The following is a 13,172-nucleotide window of genomic DNA, read 5'->3' as shown; positions in this document are numbered from 1 at the left end:
TTGATCGATTTCCCTCTTCTGAAGGCGAACAAAGGTTTCTCCAGCCTTAGGCCTCCTGAGTTCAAGGTTTTCCAATGTCGTAAAACAATTCTTTTTATTTTGTTTGATTCTGTTCCAAACGTGGTAACACACACAATTCTTTTTTGTTCAGATTTTTTTGAGGGTTCCAAAAGTCCTTCTCGGTTGTTGTTTTTGGCCCTTTTGTAAGCTTGTTTTATTAGTCTCTTTGGGTATGTTTTTGTCTTTAACTTCTCTGATAGTTGTTTCGCATGAATTTCATACATAGCTTTGTCTGAACAGTTTCTTCTTAATCTTAAAAATTGTCCCACCGGCAGATTGTCTTTTAAAGCCTTGGGATGGAAACTGTCGTACCTCAGTAGATTGTTTACATCAGTTGGTTTGTAGAATACTTCGGTTTTTAGTATCCCTTCGCTTGCCCAGATTTTTAGGTCCAAAAACGTGATTGAATCTTTTTTAAGAGTCATAGTGAATTTTAGATATTCATCCCTGGAGTTCAGCCATGTTAGGAAGTCTTGTGCTTCATTTTCATCTCCTCTCCAAATTATGAAGATGTCGTCTATGAATCGTTTCCAAACGCTCAGATTCGTCTGGTATGGGTTCGTCTCATTGTAGATGAACGTAGTCTCGAAATCGTGGACATACAGGCAGGCTATGCTGGGTGCACAAGTCATGCCCATGGAAGTTCCGTGGGTTTGTAGGAAATATTCACCCTCATATTCAAAATAGTTCTTGGTTAGGGCTAATCTTGCACAGTCCACCACGAACTTAATTGGTGTTATTGAAGACCAAGTTTCGTGTTTTAGTAATTTCTCAATCACTGTAAGGGAAGCCTCTTGTGGAATGCTGGTGTACAGCGCTTCCACGTCTAATGTAATTAAGAGATCTGTTGCTGGTTCAAAACTCAATGATTGAAGTTTTCGAAGGATGTCCTGGGTGTCTTTTAGATAGGAGGGCATTTTTTGTACCAACGGTCTCAGAAAATGATCTGTGAACTTAGAGAGAGGTTCTAATATTGAACCAATGCCGGAGACAATTGGTCTTCCTGGTGGTGGATTTTTGTTTTTATGCACCTTGGGGAGGATATAAAAATATGGAATCTTTGGGTCTGTTTCTTTCAAGAAGTTTTCCTCTGTTTTAGTGATCCATCCCTCTTCGCCTGCTTTGGTTACCATCTCGTGTATTCCTTTTTTCAAGCTCTCAGTAGGGTCTCTTTGTAACCGTAAGTAGTTTCGGGGTTCGTTCAAGAGTTTCAGGCATTCATCTCTATAAACTTCAATGGGTAGAATCACCGTTGCTCCCCCTTTATCCGCGGGTTTTATAATCACATCGTGCATCTTGTCAAATTCTGACAGAGTTTTCCGTTCAATGGATGAGAGATTGTTAAATACTCTTGTGTCGTTGTTTCTTAACAAGTCGATTTCCTGTGTCACTGCTTTTTCAAATGCTAGCAAAGCGAGGGGCATCGTGTGATTGGGTGGGGTAAATCTTGATTTTTTCCTTAAGCCCGTATTTTTCTCTTCATCCGTGGTTTCTTTCAGTTCTTCCGTTTGTTCAAAAAAGACCGATAGTCGTAGTCTTCGGAAAAATTCGGCCAATTCAATTCTTACATTGAAGATGTTGGATCTGTTGGTTGGAACAAAACCAAGTCCTTTATTAAGCACGTCCTCTTGTGTTTTTGAGAGCACTCTAGTGCTGAGATTTAATATTCCCGAGTGGTCTTGCTCGTGCTGGGTCTGGGTTCCTGTAGTGTCGAGTCTTCCCTGTTTGTTTCCCACTGTACCCTTGGCCCTCTCCGGTTGTTTCCACCTCGTCCGCGGCCTCTCCCTAAAAAAGGTTGTTGGTAGGGTTGCCAATTGTATCCAAATTGTGGGGGTTGGAAAGGTGGTTGCATGAATGGATTCCATCCAAACGGAGGTGGTTGTTGATATGGGCCCATTTGTTGGTATGCTCCCCTGTTTCTTCTGGATCTATTTCCCCTTCTCATGTTTTTCCCTTTTCGGTCTTCAAAGGACGAATCACTGGAATATTTTCCGGATCCTGTTCTATCTGTATCTGAGAAGTCTGATCTGTCTTTATCTGTTGGATTGTAGTCTTCCTTGGAGTACGGAAAAGTATTTTCAAATTGGAATCTTTTTAGGTCTTTTTGGAATTTTGTAATTTTTGCCTGGGTTAGGTATTCTTTGTATTCATTTATTGTTTTGTTGTTTTCTTCCAGTTTCTTTTTGAATTGTGCAATCATTATTTGGGTTTTTAATCCATTTTCCAATGTTTTTATTTCAATGAGAAGAGCGTCAGAGAGTCTCTTGGCTGTTTTAACAATTAAAACGAGCCAGTCTCTGGTACATTTCCATGCAATCAATGCCCAGCTGCGTCTAAATTCAGCGTCATTTAGGAAGATACGTGGAGAGTTCGCTACGATTAGACCATTTGGAGCTATGTTGCCCCTCAGATACTCGGTCATAATCGCTCCATGTAGTAAGGTTTTCAATTGGGTCCTTTTTAATGCAGTTAGAGAATCCCAATCGCCATTGTTCTGGATTACGTTTGTGAGTGTGGTGTCAGAAATTAATGATGGTAAAGCTAAAATGGATGATATTTCATCCTCATCATAGGCTAGTCCTTCTGCCATATTCAAAACTTTTTTGAGAATATATATATGGGGGCTGCCTAGGATATTGATACAGGGATTCCCATAAACAAAAGATTTTTTTGTGCAGATACCCTACCCCTTTCTTGGGGATCGTATTTTGAGGCTCTCAGGGCTATGGAGGCCCCTCAATACTCTTTATCACACAAGGAGAGTGAGAGAATAAATAGGACAGTTGCGTTCTCCCAATCAAAACTTTTTTATCACTAAAGGCAACTGTTGCCTAGGACTGCGTTCCCCTCAGGGGCTACAGTTCCTTATTCGAGAAGTTCCTACGGTGTTATCTGTGTCAGATGGAATATCAAAGATATTGAAGGAAACGCCTCACTCACATAATAGTGACATGCTTCATCATAGGCGTTACCTCCACACCCAGATGAGATGATACTATCTGGGCGGACTCAACCACCGATATACTGGGAGTTCTTATATAAGTAGGTCACTGGTTAAGCAGGGGAACCAGATTTTTTATATAATACACTAAAAATACCTACAAGTGTACCCCTTCTTGATCCTTTATTCTGAGGCACTTGTGATATCATTAAAAGCCATATGTTGTTTTTTTTTTTTAACATTAGTATATTCAAATTTACCCTCTGATAGATGCCAACATGTTTCGGCCCTTCCTAAATAGCCCAATCGGGTCTGGGGCCTTCGTCAGGGCGTGGTGTTTTAAAGCCTTATTTAGGGTCCCTGCTGGGGCTTATCACATGTATTTCATGCACACCAAAAGTGAGGCCTAATGCACTCACCTGTACTTCTTGTATTCGAAGTCCAGTAGAAATTTCTAAAAGAAGTAAAAACAAGGATATACACTCGAGTGTGTAGTTATATGCTACATTTCTTCTGTGCCTATAACGTGCTCTTAATCATTGCGATGATATTGAGTGTATAAATGCCACCCGACTCAGTGCTCACTATTAAATTGCTTGTGAAAAAATTATTTTTTTATAAATGCCATTTCAACTGTGCTGGCCAACTCAAAAATTACTTTCACCACCTACAGTGATATTTAACTCCAAATCCTATGTGCTTTCAGAGGGTATTCTTCTTGTTTATGAATCATAATATTTGTATACCCCTTGATTACAACAATGGTAATTCAAAACCAATTGGAACACATTTAGTACTGATGGTTTAATATCTGTGCATTTGTGCTCGTTCTCAAAACTCTATCGCTGATTTCTGTGCTCTTTATAACACTTTTATTAATAAAGTTTTATTCTATTGGCACACTTGTTGGTAAGTTTTCTCACCTACTGGTGGATGCTACTAAGCATCATGCAGGAATCGTGTGTCAAAGGTGGCGTCCTGTAGTCACACACTGGATGAGACAAAGGTTGTTTTGTTACTGCCAAAGACGTGTCTAATACAACCTGTTCATGTGTGTCCCTATAGGACTAGAATCTCGTTCTTTTCAAAACCCGGGAGTGGTTGTTATTGTTACCAAGTTCCCTTGTACGGTTACTAAGTTTAACGTGTGTTGTACTGACAATCATCCTGTTAAAAATGTACTCTTTCCGCTCTAGTCTCCATTATATTAAAAAAACGGTCTCCGGTATAGTCGGCGGATAACCTTTCTGTTTTCTTATACTTTCATACCCAATAAACCCGATGGGTGAACATTAGTTAGTATTTGTTTCTGAGGTTTTTACAAATTTCGATGACATTACATCTATCTATGCCCTGTACGTTTTTCAATGCTAATGGAACCCACAAAACAAACAAAGGAAATGGCGCCAAACCGTTACCCAACCCAGTCGTCTGTGCTAAGATAAAGAGCCCGTATCTACTTCCCTTGTTCCCCTTATTCAATCGTATGGGTCTGTTCCATTTGAGGATGGTGCTCGACTAAATTTTCATTAAAATACAGATTTAGAGTGTGCATAGAACACGGCTATGACTTACTTCGTCAAGGTACCGCCACCGCTGATACGCCTATTCGACACATCGCCTGCCGTCGAATGCTGTAAGGTTTAGCTGGGCGTGTTAAATACTGGTGTACTGATTGGTCGCCCGGTTTGTCTATCCCATCTCGTATTGCCTCTATCGTTTGTAGGAGGAATTCAGAGCTGTGAGGATGTGTTTGCGTTTTCATTTTTCGGGGTTGTGGGTATTGTAGTTTTTTTGGTTTTGGCTCGTTTTTTTAGATTCCGACTTTATTGGAGGAAAAAGGTCCAGTGCAATTAAGGACCCAGCAGGTGATACTGAGGGCCCTCACAGAGACTATCTGGGCTACCGTGCAAGCTGGAACTCTCGTCTGTAGTAGTCAGTGAAGATGCAGTCGTGGGGGAATGTTATGGAACTGAAAGCGACATGCAAGAGGTATTCAGGTGCACAGAGTGAAAATCCTTTAGTGTGTTAGTGCCTGAACCTGACGAGGAATACCAAGAAAAGGGAAGAAGCTGAGCGTATAGAAAGAGGAAGAACATCCTAGTGTTTAGGCGATAATGGGAAGAAGGCCTGGGATTGGACACAGGAGGGACGAGGAGCCGTAAGGAGAAATTGAGAATATATAGGGGAGGCAGATTATAGAAGCATGTGAAGGAAATACATAAGAACTGAATAATCGAAATAAGTGCAATAGAAGCGAATGGTGAGTAGTGAGAGGGGTGACAGGCTGTGGGGTAAGACAGAAGAGAAGGCAAAGAGCAGATTTACAGGAAGTGTGAAAGAGAGGGAGAGAGTTGACAGTAAGACCATCATACAGACAGGGGAAATAGTTGAATTGGGGCAGACTGAAGTAGAGGTGAATATTTTAGTGGCTTTAAAGGTAACAAATAAGCACATTTTGAGGAGATTGTACTGTTTGTATCAGCAGGAGGATAATTCGCTGAGACATCCCTTGATAAAGAGAGGGAAATATGGAAAATAAAGCTAAGGGCATGAGCCAAAGTAGATAGTGGAGAGATGATGGTGGAAGGGATGTAGAGGAAGGAGAAAAAATGACAGAGATGGAATAAAAAAGAATCTCTTTTTGGATGGGTTGGGGTGGAGACATGAAGAATGGATCAGAAGGGCGGATGAGTGCAAATACTGATCCGTTTGTCTAATGTACTAAGACATTCAGACTGGGCTTTGAATCAAAAAAGTAATACCTTCTCACAGAAAGCACTAACAGGGGGAAAAGTGTTCATTTCTCTAACAAGCATTTGCAAAGCAATAGGTCTTGCATTTGCGAGAGTTTAACCTAAAGGCATTGTAAATGACAATGCCTTTTATTTATGTTTTAAAAACCAACACATAAATAAAAGGCAGTGCCATTTACAATAACAAAGGCTCAAACTCTAACAACTGCGAGACCTATTGCTCTGCAAATGCTTGTTCAACTTTATTTTCCAGGAGCTGCTGGTCTGAACATAAGAAGTCATTCTGATTTTCTACACATTACTTGGGGTGTGTTGTTAATCGGGTAGTAAAATGAGTTCTATATTGTTCTGATCTGGACAATGGTCCTGTTACAATAAGCATATAAAGAAGGGGTGCCCAAGCTGGGGTTCTAGAGGGCATTTCAGGGGGTGCGACAAAGAGGGAACGTATGTACAGTATGCATAATAGGAATTCAGTGAGAATTTTATAGCGGGTGCGATCATTAATCAAACATTTCCTAAGGGTGCCGGGCATAGAAACGGAAGGGGACCCAAAGGAAGAGGTTGTGTGTTTAAGAAACTAATTGTTATATGTCTATTTTCTGAAGCAGTATATCACTAGATCCAAGAAGAACAGTCATCCTGTACTGTGTCCTCTTTCTAGATATGGGAAAGTGCATACTAACCCAGATCAGGACTGCTGCCTGCTGCAAGTCACCACCCTCAATTTTATATTTATACTAGTTGTCATGGGCATGACATTATCCTGTCTCCCCCTGTTTTTCTTGAATCTTGAAACTCATCCGGCAGAGCCCGAACTGCATGGCCGATTCCCGGTGGAGCTGCACCAACAGCTATAGGGGAGATTGGCCCTGGAACATCGCTTTGGCCATCACCTACCCAGCCGGACTTTGGACATATGTCTCGCCTTTCTCTCCGCCGCTGTCTCCTTCCAATGGACTCCCAGCTCCCCCTGTTCTTTTTGAATCCTGACACTCGTCCTGCCAATAACTCCTGTATTGAATTTGTAATGTTTCTGTAATTAATGTGAATTTTTCTGTAACTGGTAACACGCTGTTTCCTTATGTAAAGCGCTCTGATACCTCCGGGTCTAGCTAGCGCTGTATAAAACTCGCTAAATAAAATAAAATTAAAATAAATAAATCCCTGTAAGTTGTTCTCGTTATTAAAATACTACCAAAAGCTCAGTAATATGGTAGCAGATGGACTTGCAGTGTTACCAGACCAGAAGTGCTCTTGGATGTAACAGCTCAATACCTGATGAACTCTACAGTCACCACAGCAAAGGGTAACTGTATCTAAACTGATGCCATGAAGCACAGCTGACCCACATGCCACCTGCACCCTTTATTAGTATTATTATCCCATGAGACTTTGCGGACACCGCGGTTCCTTGGTGATAGGGACAGGAGGCAGGAACGGAAGCAGAGAATCGCAAGTAACACAAAAGCTAAAAGAAAGACATGAACATTCAAACTTGGCAGGAGAATCAGTTGAGTGAGCTCCTCTAGGCGCAGAACTAGTAGCAGTCGGCAAACACATGCTCTCATCAGAAGGCCAGTCACTGGGTGAATACACCAAAGCAGTGACTGGCCTCTGAACAAACACCTCCCCTGAACTAGCCTGATTCCTTCACAATGTGGCTTCATCACGCTGGTGCCAAGTTGTTAGTGTGGTGAATAGGGTTGTTGTTGCGGGGAAGCAGGGCACGGCCGGCTTTAGCACTGGTGGCGCCCAGTACGACAATGTTTTTCGGCGTCCCCAACGACCACCTCAGTCACGGATACCCTCACTACCACCCTTTAACAGTCTCCATAACCTCTCTCTCAGATGCATTTAATTAATTTTATAGTGTCACTCGTAAAAGTGAAGGGTGCCAAAGCATTTTAGATAACACACGCATTACACAGAGACAATCAATGGCAGGTCTGTAAATCAGTGTATAGTGAATGTTGTGAATAGTACTTGGTCTGGAGAAGAACAAAGTCTGAATTTAAAACGTAACACAATGGATCGGGGCTCTCTTTAATAGCAAGAACTGATTTGCACCCAAAATGAACCCTTTTTGCAACATTACAATAATGAAAGTCTGGGGGGAAAATCCATAGCTCTAATTTATACCTTGAAGTCTGCACACATTACTTTGATGACAGTTAATAGCTCACTGTAAAGTGAAGCTAACAAAAGGAAGTCTCTGACAAAAGCCGTAACCCACTGACCTGTTTACATTATATTCACTTTGTTATCTGCATGGTACATGCTATTTGCAGCAGGCATATTAACCCTCTGTGCTACCTTCAAACTTCCACGAGTCAAAACGTCTACTAAGACAAACCTCCTATCTTGCCTGGAAGAACATTAATCACTGGAGTTTTCTTGACATTTTAATTGTTGACTGAAAATTGCTTGAGGCCAGGAAAGCAGCAGCAGGTGCTTTTAAGCAACCAGGCGCCCCCAATGAGAAGTCAGCACCCGGTGCGGTGGCACTGGTCGCACCGCCCTAAAGCCGGCCCTGAAGCAGGGGGTGATATGGTGAGGAGGAGGAAGGGGGTAAAGGGGTGTTAACACTGTTGTAACATAAGCCCCCACAGTGTGGGGGGCCCCAGAGCTCTAGAGGCCCCCTCAGCAAAAGTGCTAAGTGGTTGGCCACAGAGGGGAGCCTCATCCATGTCCTTTACAGGGGGATACACTCAGGTTTCATTACACCACTGGGTGTCAAATGGCACCCTAGGCAAGTAATACAATGATTACATGCAGTTTAATTGAAACCATTAGAGGCAAGTAAGAGGGACACTGCTGTCAGCAGGCACCCAATGGAGACACCTCTGTTCTCCTCTCTAAAGACTGGTGCCCTGGGCCCAGCTCTCTTATCCAAAAGCCGGCCCTGTTCCCACCCCCTCTTGACAGTGTGCACCCACTTCAGCATTCGGAGTTTACCCCTTGGGGCCCTTACATAAGTAAACGTAAGGAACTGCTTCCTCTTCCAGCGTGTTTAAAACCAGTGCAGTGCTGATTTAATTCCACTGGCAGAATATATTTGTAATTCTGGATTACATGAGTAAAGCGGGATTACTAAATCACTCCAATCTGTTTGGCGGTATGAAAAATTTCGCTCACCTCTAAAAATCTGCCTATGAAAAAAACACATAGTGGCGTGATGTCAGTAGATATTGATTATGAGACTGTGGTTCAGGGAACTATGACCTCGGAAAAAGTTTTTGTGCACCAAACTTGATCTTGGCAGTCAGTGGTGTGGCAAGGGGGGTGCGGGGCCAGGGCCGGCTTTAGCGCTGGTGGCGCCCAGTGCGACAATGGTTGTTGGCGCCCCCACCCCCAGTGACCACCTCTGCCATGCATTCCCTCACTACCACCCTTTAACAGTGCCCCTCAAGTCTCCATAACCACTCCATCGCTCAGATGCATTAAATTGGTTGTATAGCGCCACTTACACCAGTGTAGGATGTCAGACCACTTTACATAACACGCACAAAACACAGAGACAATCAATCATAGGTGTGCACATCAGTGTATAGGAAATGTTACATAAGACAGAGGACTATAAGGTATAGGAGTCACATGCCATCCACACTGATAGACAGTATAGTTTAATAGCGCTTGGTCTGGAGAAGCCCAAATTTTTTGATCTGCTGGTACAGGTGCTTTTGTGATCTGCTGTTACAGGTTCTTTGCAGTAGGCATATTAACCATCTGCGCTACCCTCAAAGCTTCCACTAGACAAACCTCCGATCTTTCCATAGCAAGAAAATTCATCACGGAGTTCTCTTGACATTTTTATTGACGGCTGAAAACTGCTGGAGGCCAGAACGCTGGCAGAAGGTGCTTTTAAAACTATTATTAACTTGCAAACACGACGCCCCCACCTAAACTCAGCACCCGGTGCGGTCGCACCGGTCGCACTGCCCTAAAGCCAGCCCTGTGCGGGGCCGATCCGCGCCAGGCGGCACGAGTTTTGGGGGAGGGGGCCTCCCCCCGCTCTTACCTGCGCATGTCGCAGGGGCGGCCGCCGCAAGAATCGCCAGCACCCACACCTTGCAGACAGCCGCCGCATGGACCGGTACAGGCAGCAAAATGTCTAGCTACTCCACCGTTGGTAGTGCACACTTGCAGATGAGGCTCTGCATGCTTAGTAGTCAACGAGTGCCATTTCTAGGTCACTTTTATATCTTGACTACATCTGAGACTGCTAACCAACAAATCTCTCTTTCTCTAAAAAGGATGAATCTAATCCCAATATGTATGTGAAAACACAAGAATGTGGTATAGGTATAATCTGCGACTTTGGAACTGGAGTACCAGGTTCGAATCCGGTGGTATCTCAAAATCCTGTGAATCACTGCAAATCCCTGGACAATCTCCCTGTGCCTAAAAAAACATCAATGCGTCCTTTGTGCAATATAATGGGTGCTCGTGCAAAACTCTCCAGCACCTTCGGCTTGAGTTCGCGCTATGTAAAAAAATCACCAGGTGTGTAAATTAGTGACTCTGCTTGGAGGGTAGTTGAAAGAACAAGTAAGTGTTGGTGACTCACAAGCATTTCTGCACTAACTTAGTAGCTGACCTTTGTACGTTTCACTGAAAACCGTTATTGTTTTATTATATGAACCTTGGCACTCCATGTAAGAAGGACACTACTTTTCAAATTTCGCTGAGCAGATTATTATATTCCAATGTGGTAGTCCACTTGGTTCAAGTGACCTGAAGCAAGACTACAAGTCCCAGAATGCACTGATGTGGTAACAAAGTCCAGTACTGAAAGCAATTTGCCTCTTAACATAGAATCGTATTGCAAAGCTTGAGAGATTCATCAGATGTTAGAATGTGGGGGCAATGAGAGAGGCGTTTGTGACTTTGGGGAGACTTGAGCTGCTTGCATCTATGTCTGCTAATTTGGGGAATGTTTATGTCTTTCTCTAAGGAGGTCAGCAGTATTTATATATTATCCAACATGGCACTTCCTGGATCCAGGATCACATCCGGTTTGTAAAATGTAAACAAACTGAACAGTGAGATAAAATAGGAATAGGATTTGCATGCATTAGTTTAAGACTATTTAACTCCAGGCGAGACCTTAAAAAAGCAATTCTTTGCATGTATGTTGAAGTGCACAGGACACACAATGCATGAGATTCATTAGAGTTTGTCTAGGAGTGGAAAATGGCACTGGGAGTGTATGCTCGCAGTACAAAACCAGTGCCAGGCAGTGCACACACTCCTCTGCACCATGGTGGGGGCTGTGAGTCGTACAAGGCAGCCTTATTAGAGCACCAATGCAGAAGATGACAGCAGCAGCAGGTCAGTCTTAGCAGATATGGCTCTGAGCTGCTTTTTGCCCTCGCGCAACACATCAGAAAATCTGGTTGCTGTGCTGTGTGAAAAATGAGTAAATCTGTCCTGAAGTATTTTATTACTCACTGAAAGATGGAGACAGGGATAGTAAGGAAGTGGTCAAATGATGAAATGGAAAGACGATCTGCGAATCAGCATAGAAATGACCAGAAAGACCAAAGGATGAGATTGGAGGAACAAGCAGAGAGTGGACATTAAGAAAAAGGTTGATAGGGCAGCATAGTACAGTTCGAATAGAGGGACAGCACAGGAGAGGTAGCAGCCTGCAGGTTATGCATTACATCGTGCTGGCACTGGTCTTCGGGTGATGTTATTATTTTGAGTTTTATATAGCCCTAGCTACACCCGAAGGTATCAGAGCGCTTTACATGTTTACAAGAGGTACATGAGGGGATTCATAAGAGTCATAGTTGAACAATACAGCATTAAGTGGCTATGAACTCACACAAGTGTAGCATAAGGAAGCACTGAGGAATGGCATCAGGGACAGAATAGGAGACTGAAAGAGACATGTGTCCATCCTGAAGGGACTAGTCAAAGAAGCAAACGTAGAACAGCTTGTACCATTGGGGAAGTAGTTGTTGAGGAGTAGAAAAGTAAGGTCCCGTGGACATCGCCTGTTAAAAAACAGCAAGCATAGAACAGACATATATCTTTGTAGCATTTAGCAAGTGCATTCTGGCATGGACTCTGTAAACACTCCCCTACAAACACTTTTAAAAACAAAAATGTTTTTAAAACATGTTTTATCAGATGTGAATACATTTGGTGGGACCTTTTGTAAACAATGACCAAGATAGGAGTAATTGCAGAGTCCCAAAGAAAATGAAAACTCATGGTAAACACGAGAAAGGTGGAGTTGAGATGATCTGGAGAGAGTTTGAGAGGGGGGAGGATTTCCAGTGCTAGGCCTTGTCTTGAATGCCAGCCTCACAGATGGAAAGGGAATTAGCTCAGGGGTGAACCATGTCAAAGGCTACTAAAAGGTCAAGCAGTAGGAGGCCAGCAGCGTCCTCCCTCGTACACCTGCAGCTTGGAATAATTCCAGCTGTCAATGATCCATGACTCTGTCCTTCAACAGGGGCAGAAGCAAGACTGGAGGTCACCAGAAGGTTGAGATTATTATTGTATTCATTGAAATACTTGAAATCTGACATTTCCATCCACATATCATTATCGGTTTACTTGCATGGAAATTTAGTATGTCAGGCTTTCCGTTGCTGTATAATTTGAATGTACGTTGGTCTCCAACCAATTTATCGGTCTGTTCTCCAACGGTCCATCATGAACTGTCTGTCTAAGATTGGCTGATTTGTCGGTCTACAATCAACTCAACTAAGTGGTCCAACTGCCTGTCTTCCACTCACTGATTTCAGCTGCATGGCAGCAATTATCTGAGTTGTGGCTTTTGTAGCCCTGTCTTACATCTGCTTGCCATCACCTGAATGTCCGACTGATCTATTTCTGACTGTCTTGAAGTATTTCATGAACTGATTTGTCTGCCTGTCGCCCCTCATCTGCTAGGTCACCGCTTCCTTCAACCGTTCACTTTCCACTAACATAGCCAAAATATATCCCTGTGAAAACCTCTCACAAGCTCCATGAATATGAACGGTTCACCACAGCCCCGTGCCTCCTATGAACATGCGCGTTGGACCATGCTTTTGCTAGTACTGCTACCCAGATATGCCAAAACCCAAACGTTCATGTCAGTTCCCTGCATCATGATTGGCCAGGAGCGACATTGATGTTTAAACCAAGCTATGGTATAGTAAACCCCGAGACTTATGATGTAAGCCTAGGAGCATATACTGTGCAACGCAGTCCACTCAGTAAGCCCAGAACCCCACTTTGAGTTTACGATTGAATTTTTTTCCCAAGCAACTTTATGAAAATTATGTGAAACTACAGAAACTTTCCCAGGATTAACTCGGCAGTATCTAGCATGAAAACTGAACTGAAGGGCACCAGTGTTTTAAATGGGCTGCTGCTGTCTGGTACGGACTACCGGTACTTTTTTAGGTCTC

Source organism: Triturus cristatus, chromosome 1_2, assembly GCF_964204655.1.
Source record: "Triturus cristatus chromosome 1_2, aTriCri1.1, whole genome shotgun sequence".
Taxonomy (NCBI): Eukaryota; Metazoa; Chordata; class Amphibia; order Caudata; family Salamandridae; genus Triturus; species Triturus cristatus.
Note: the sequence above shows the minus strand (reverse complement) of the source record.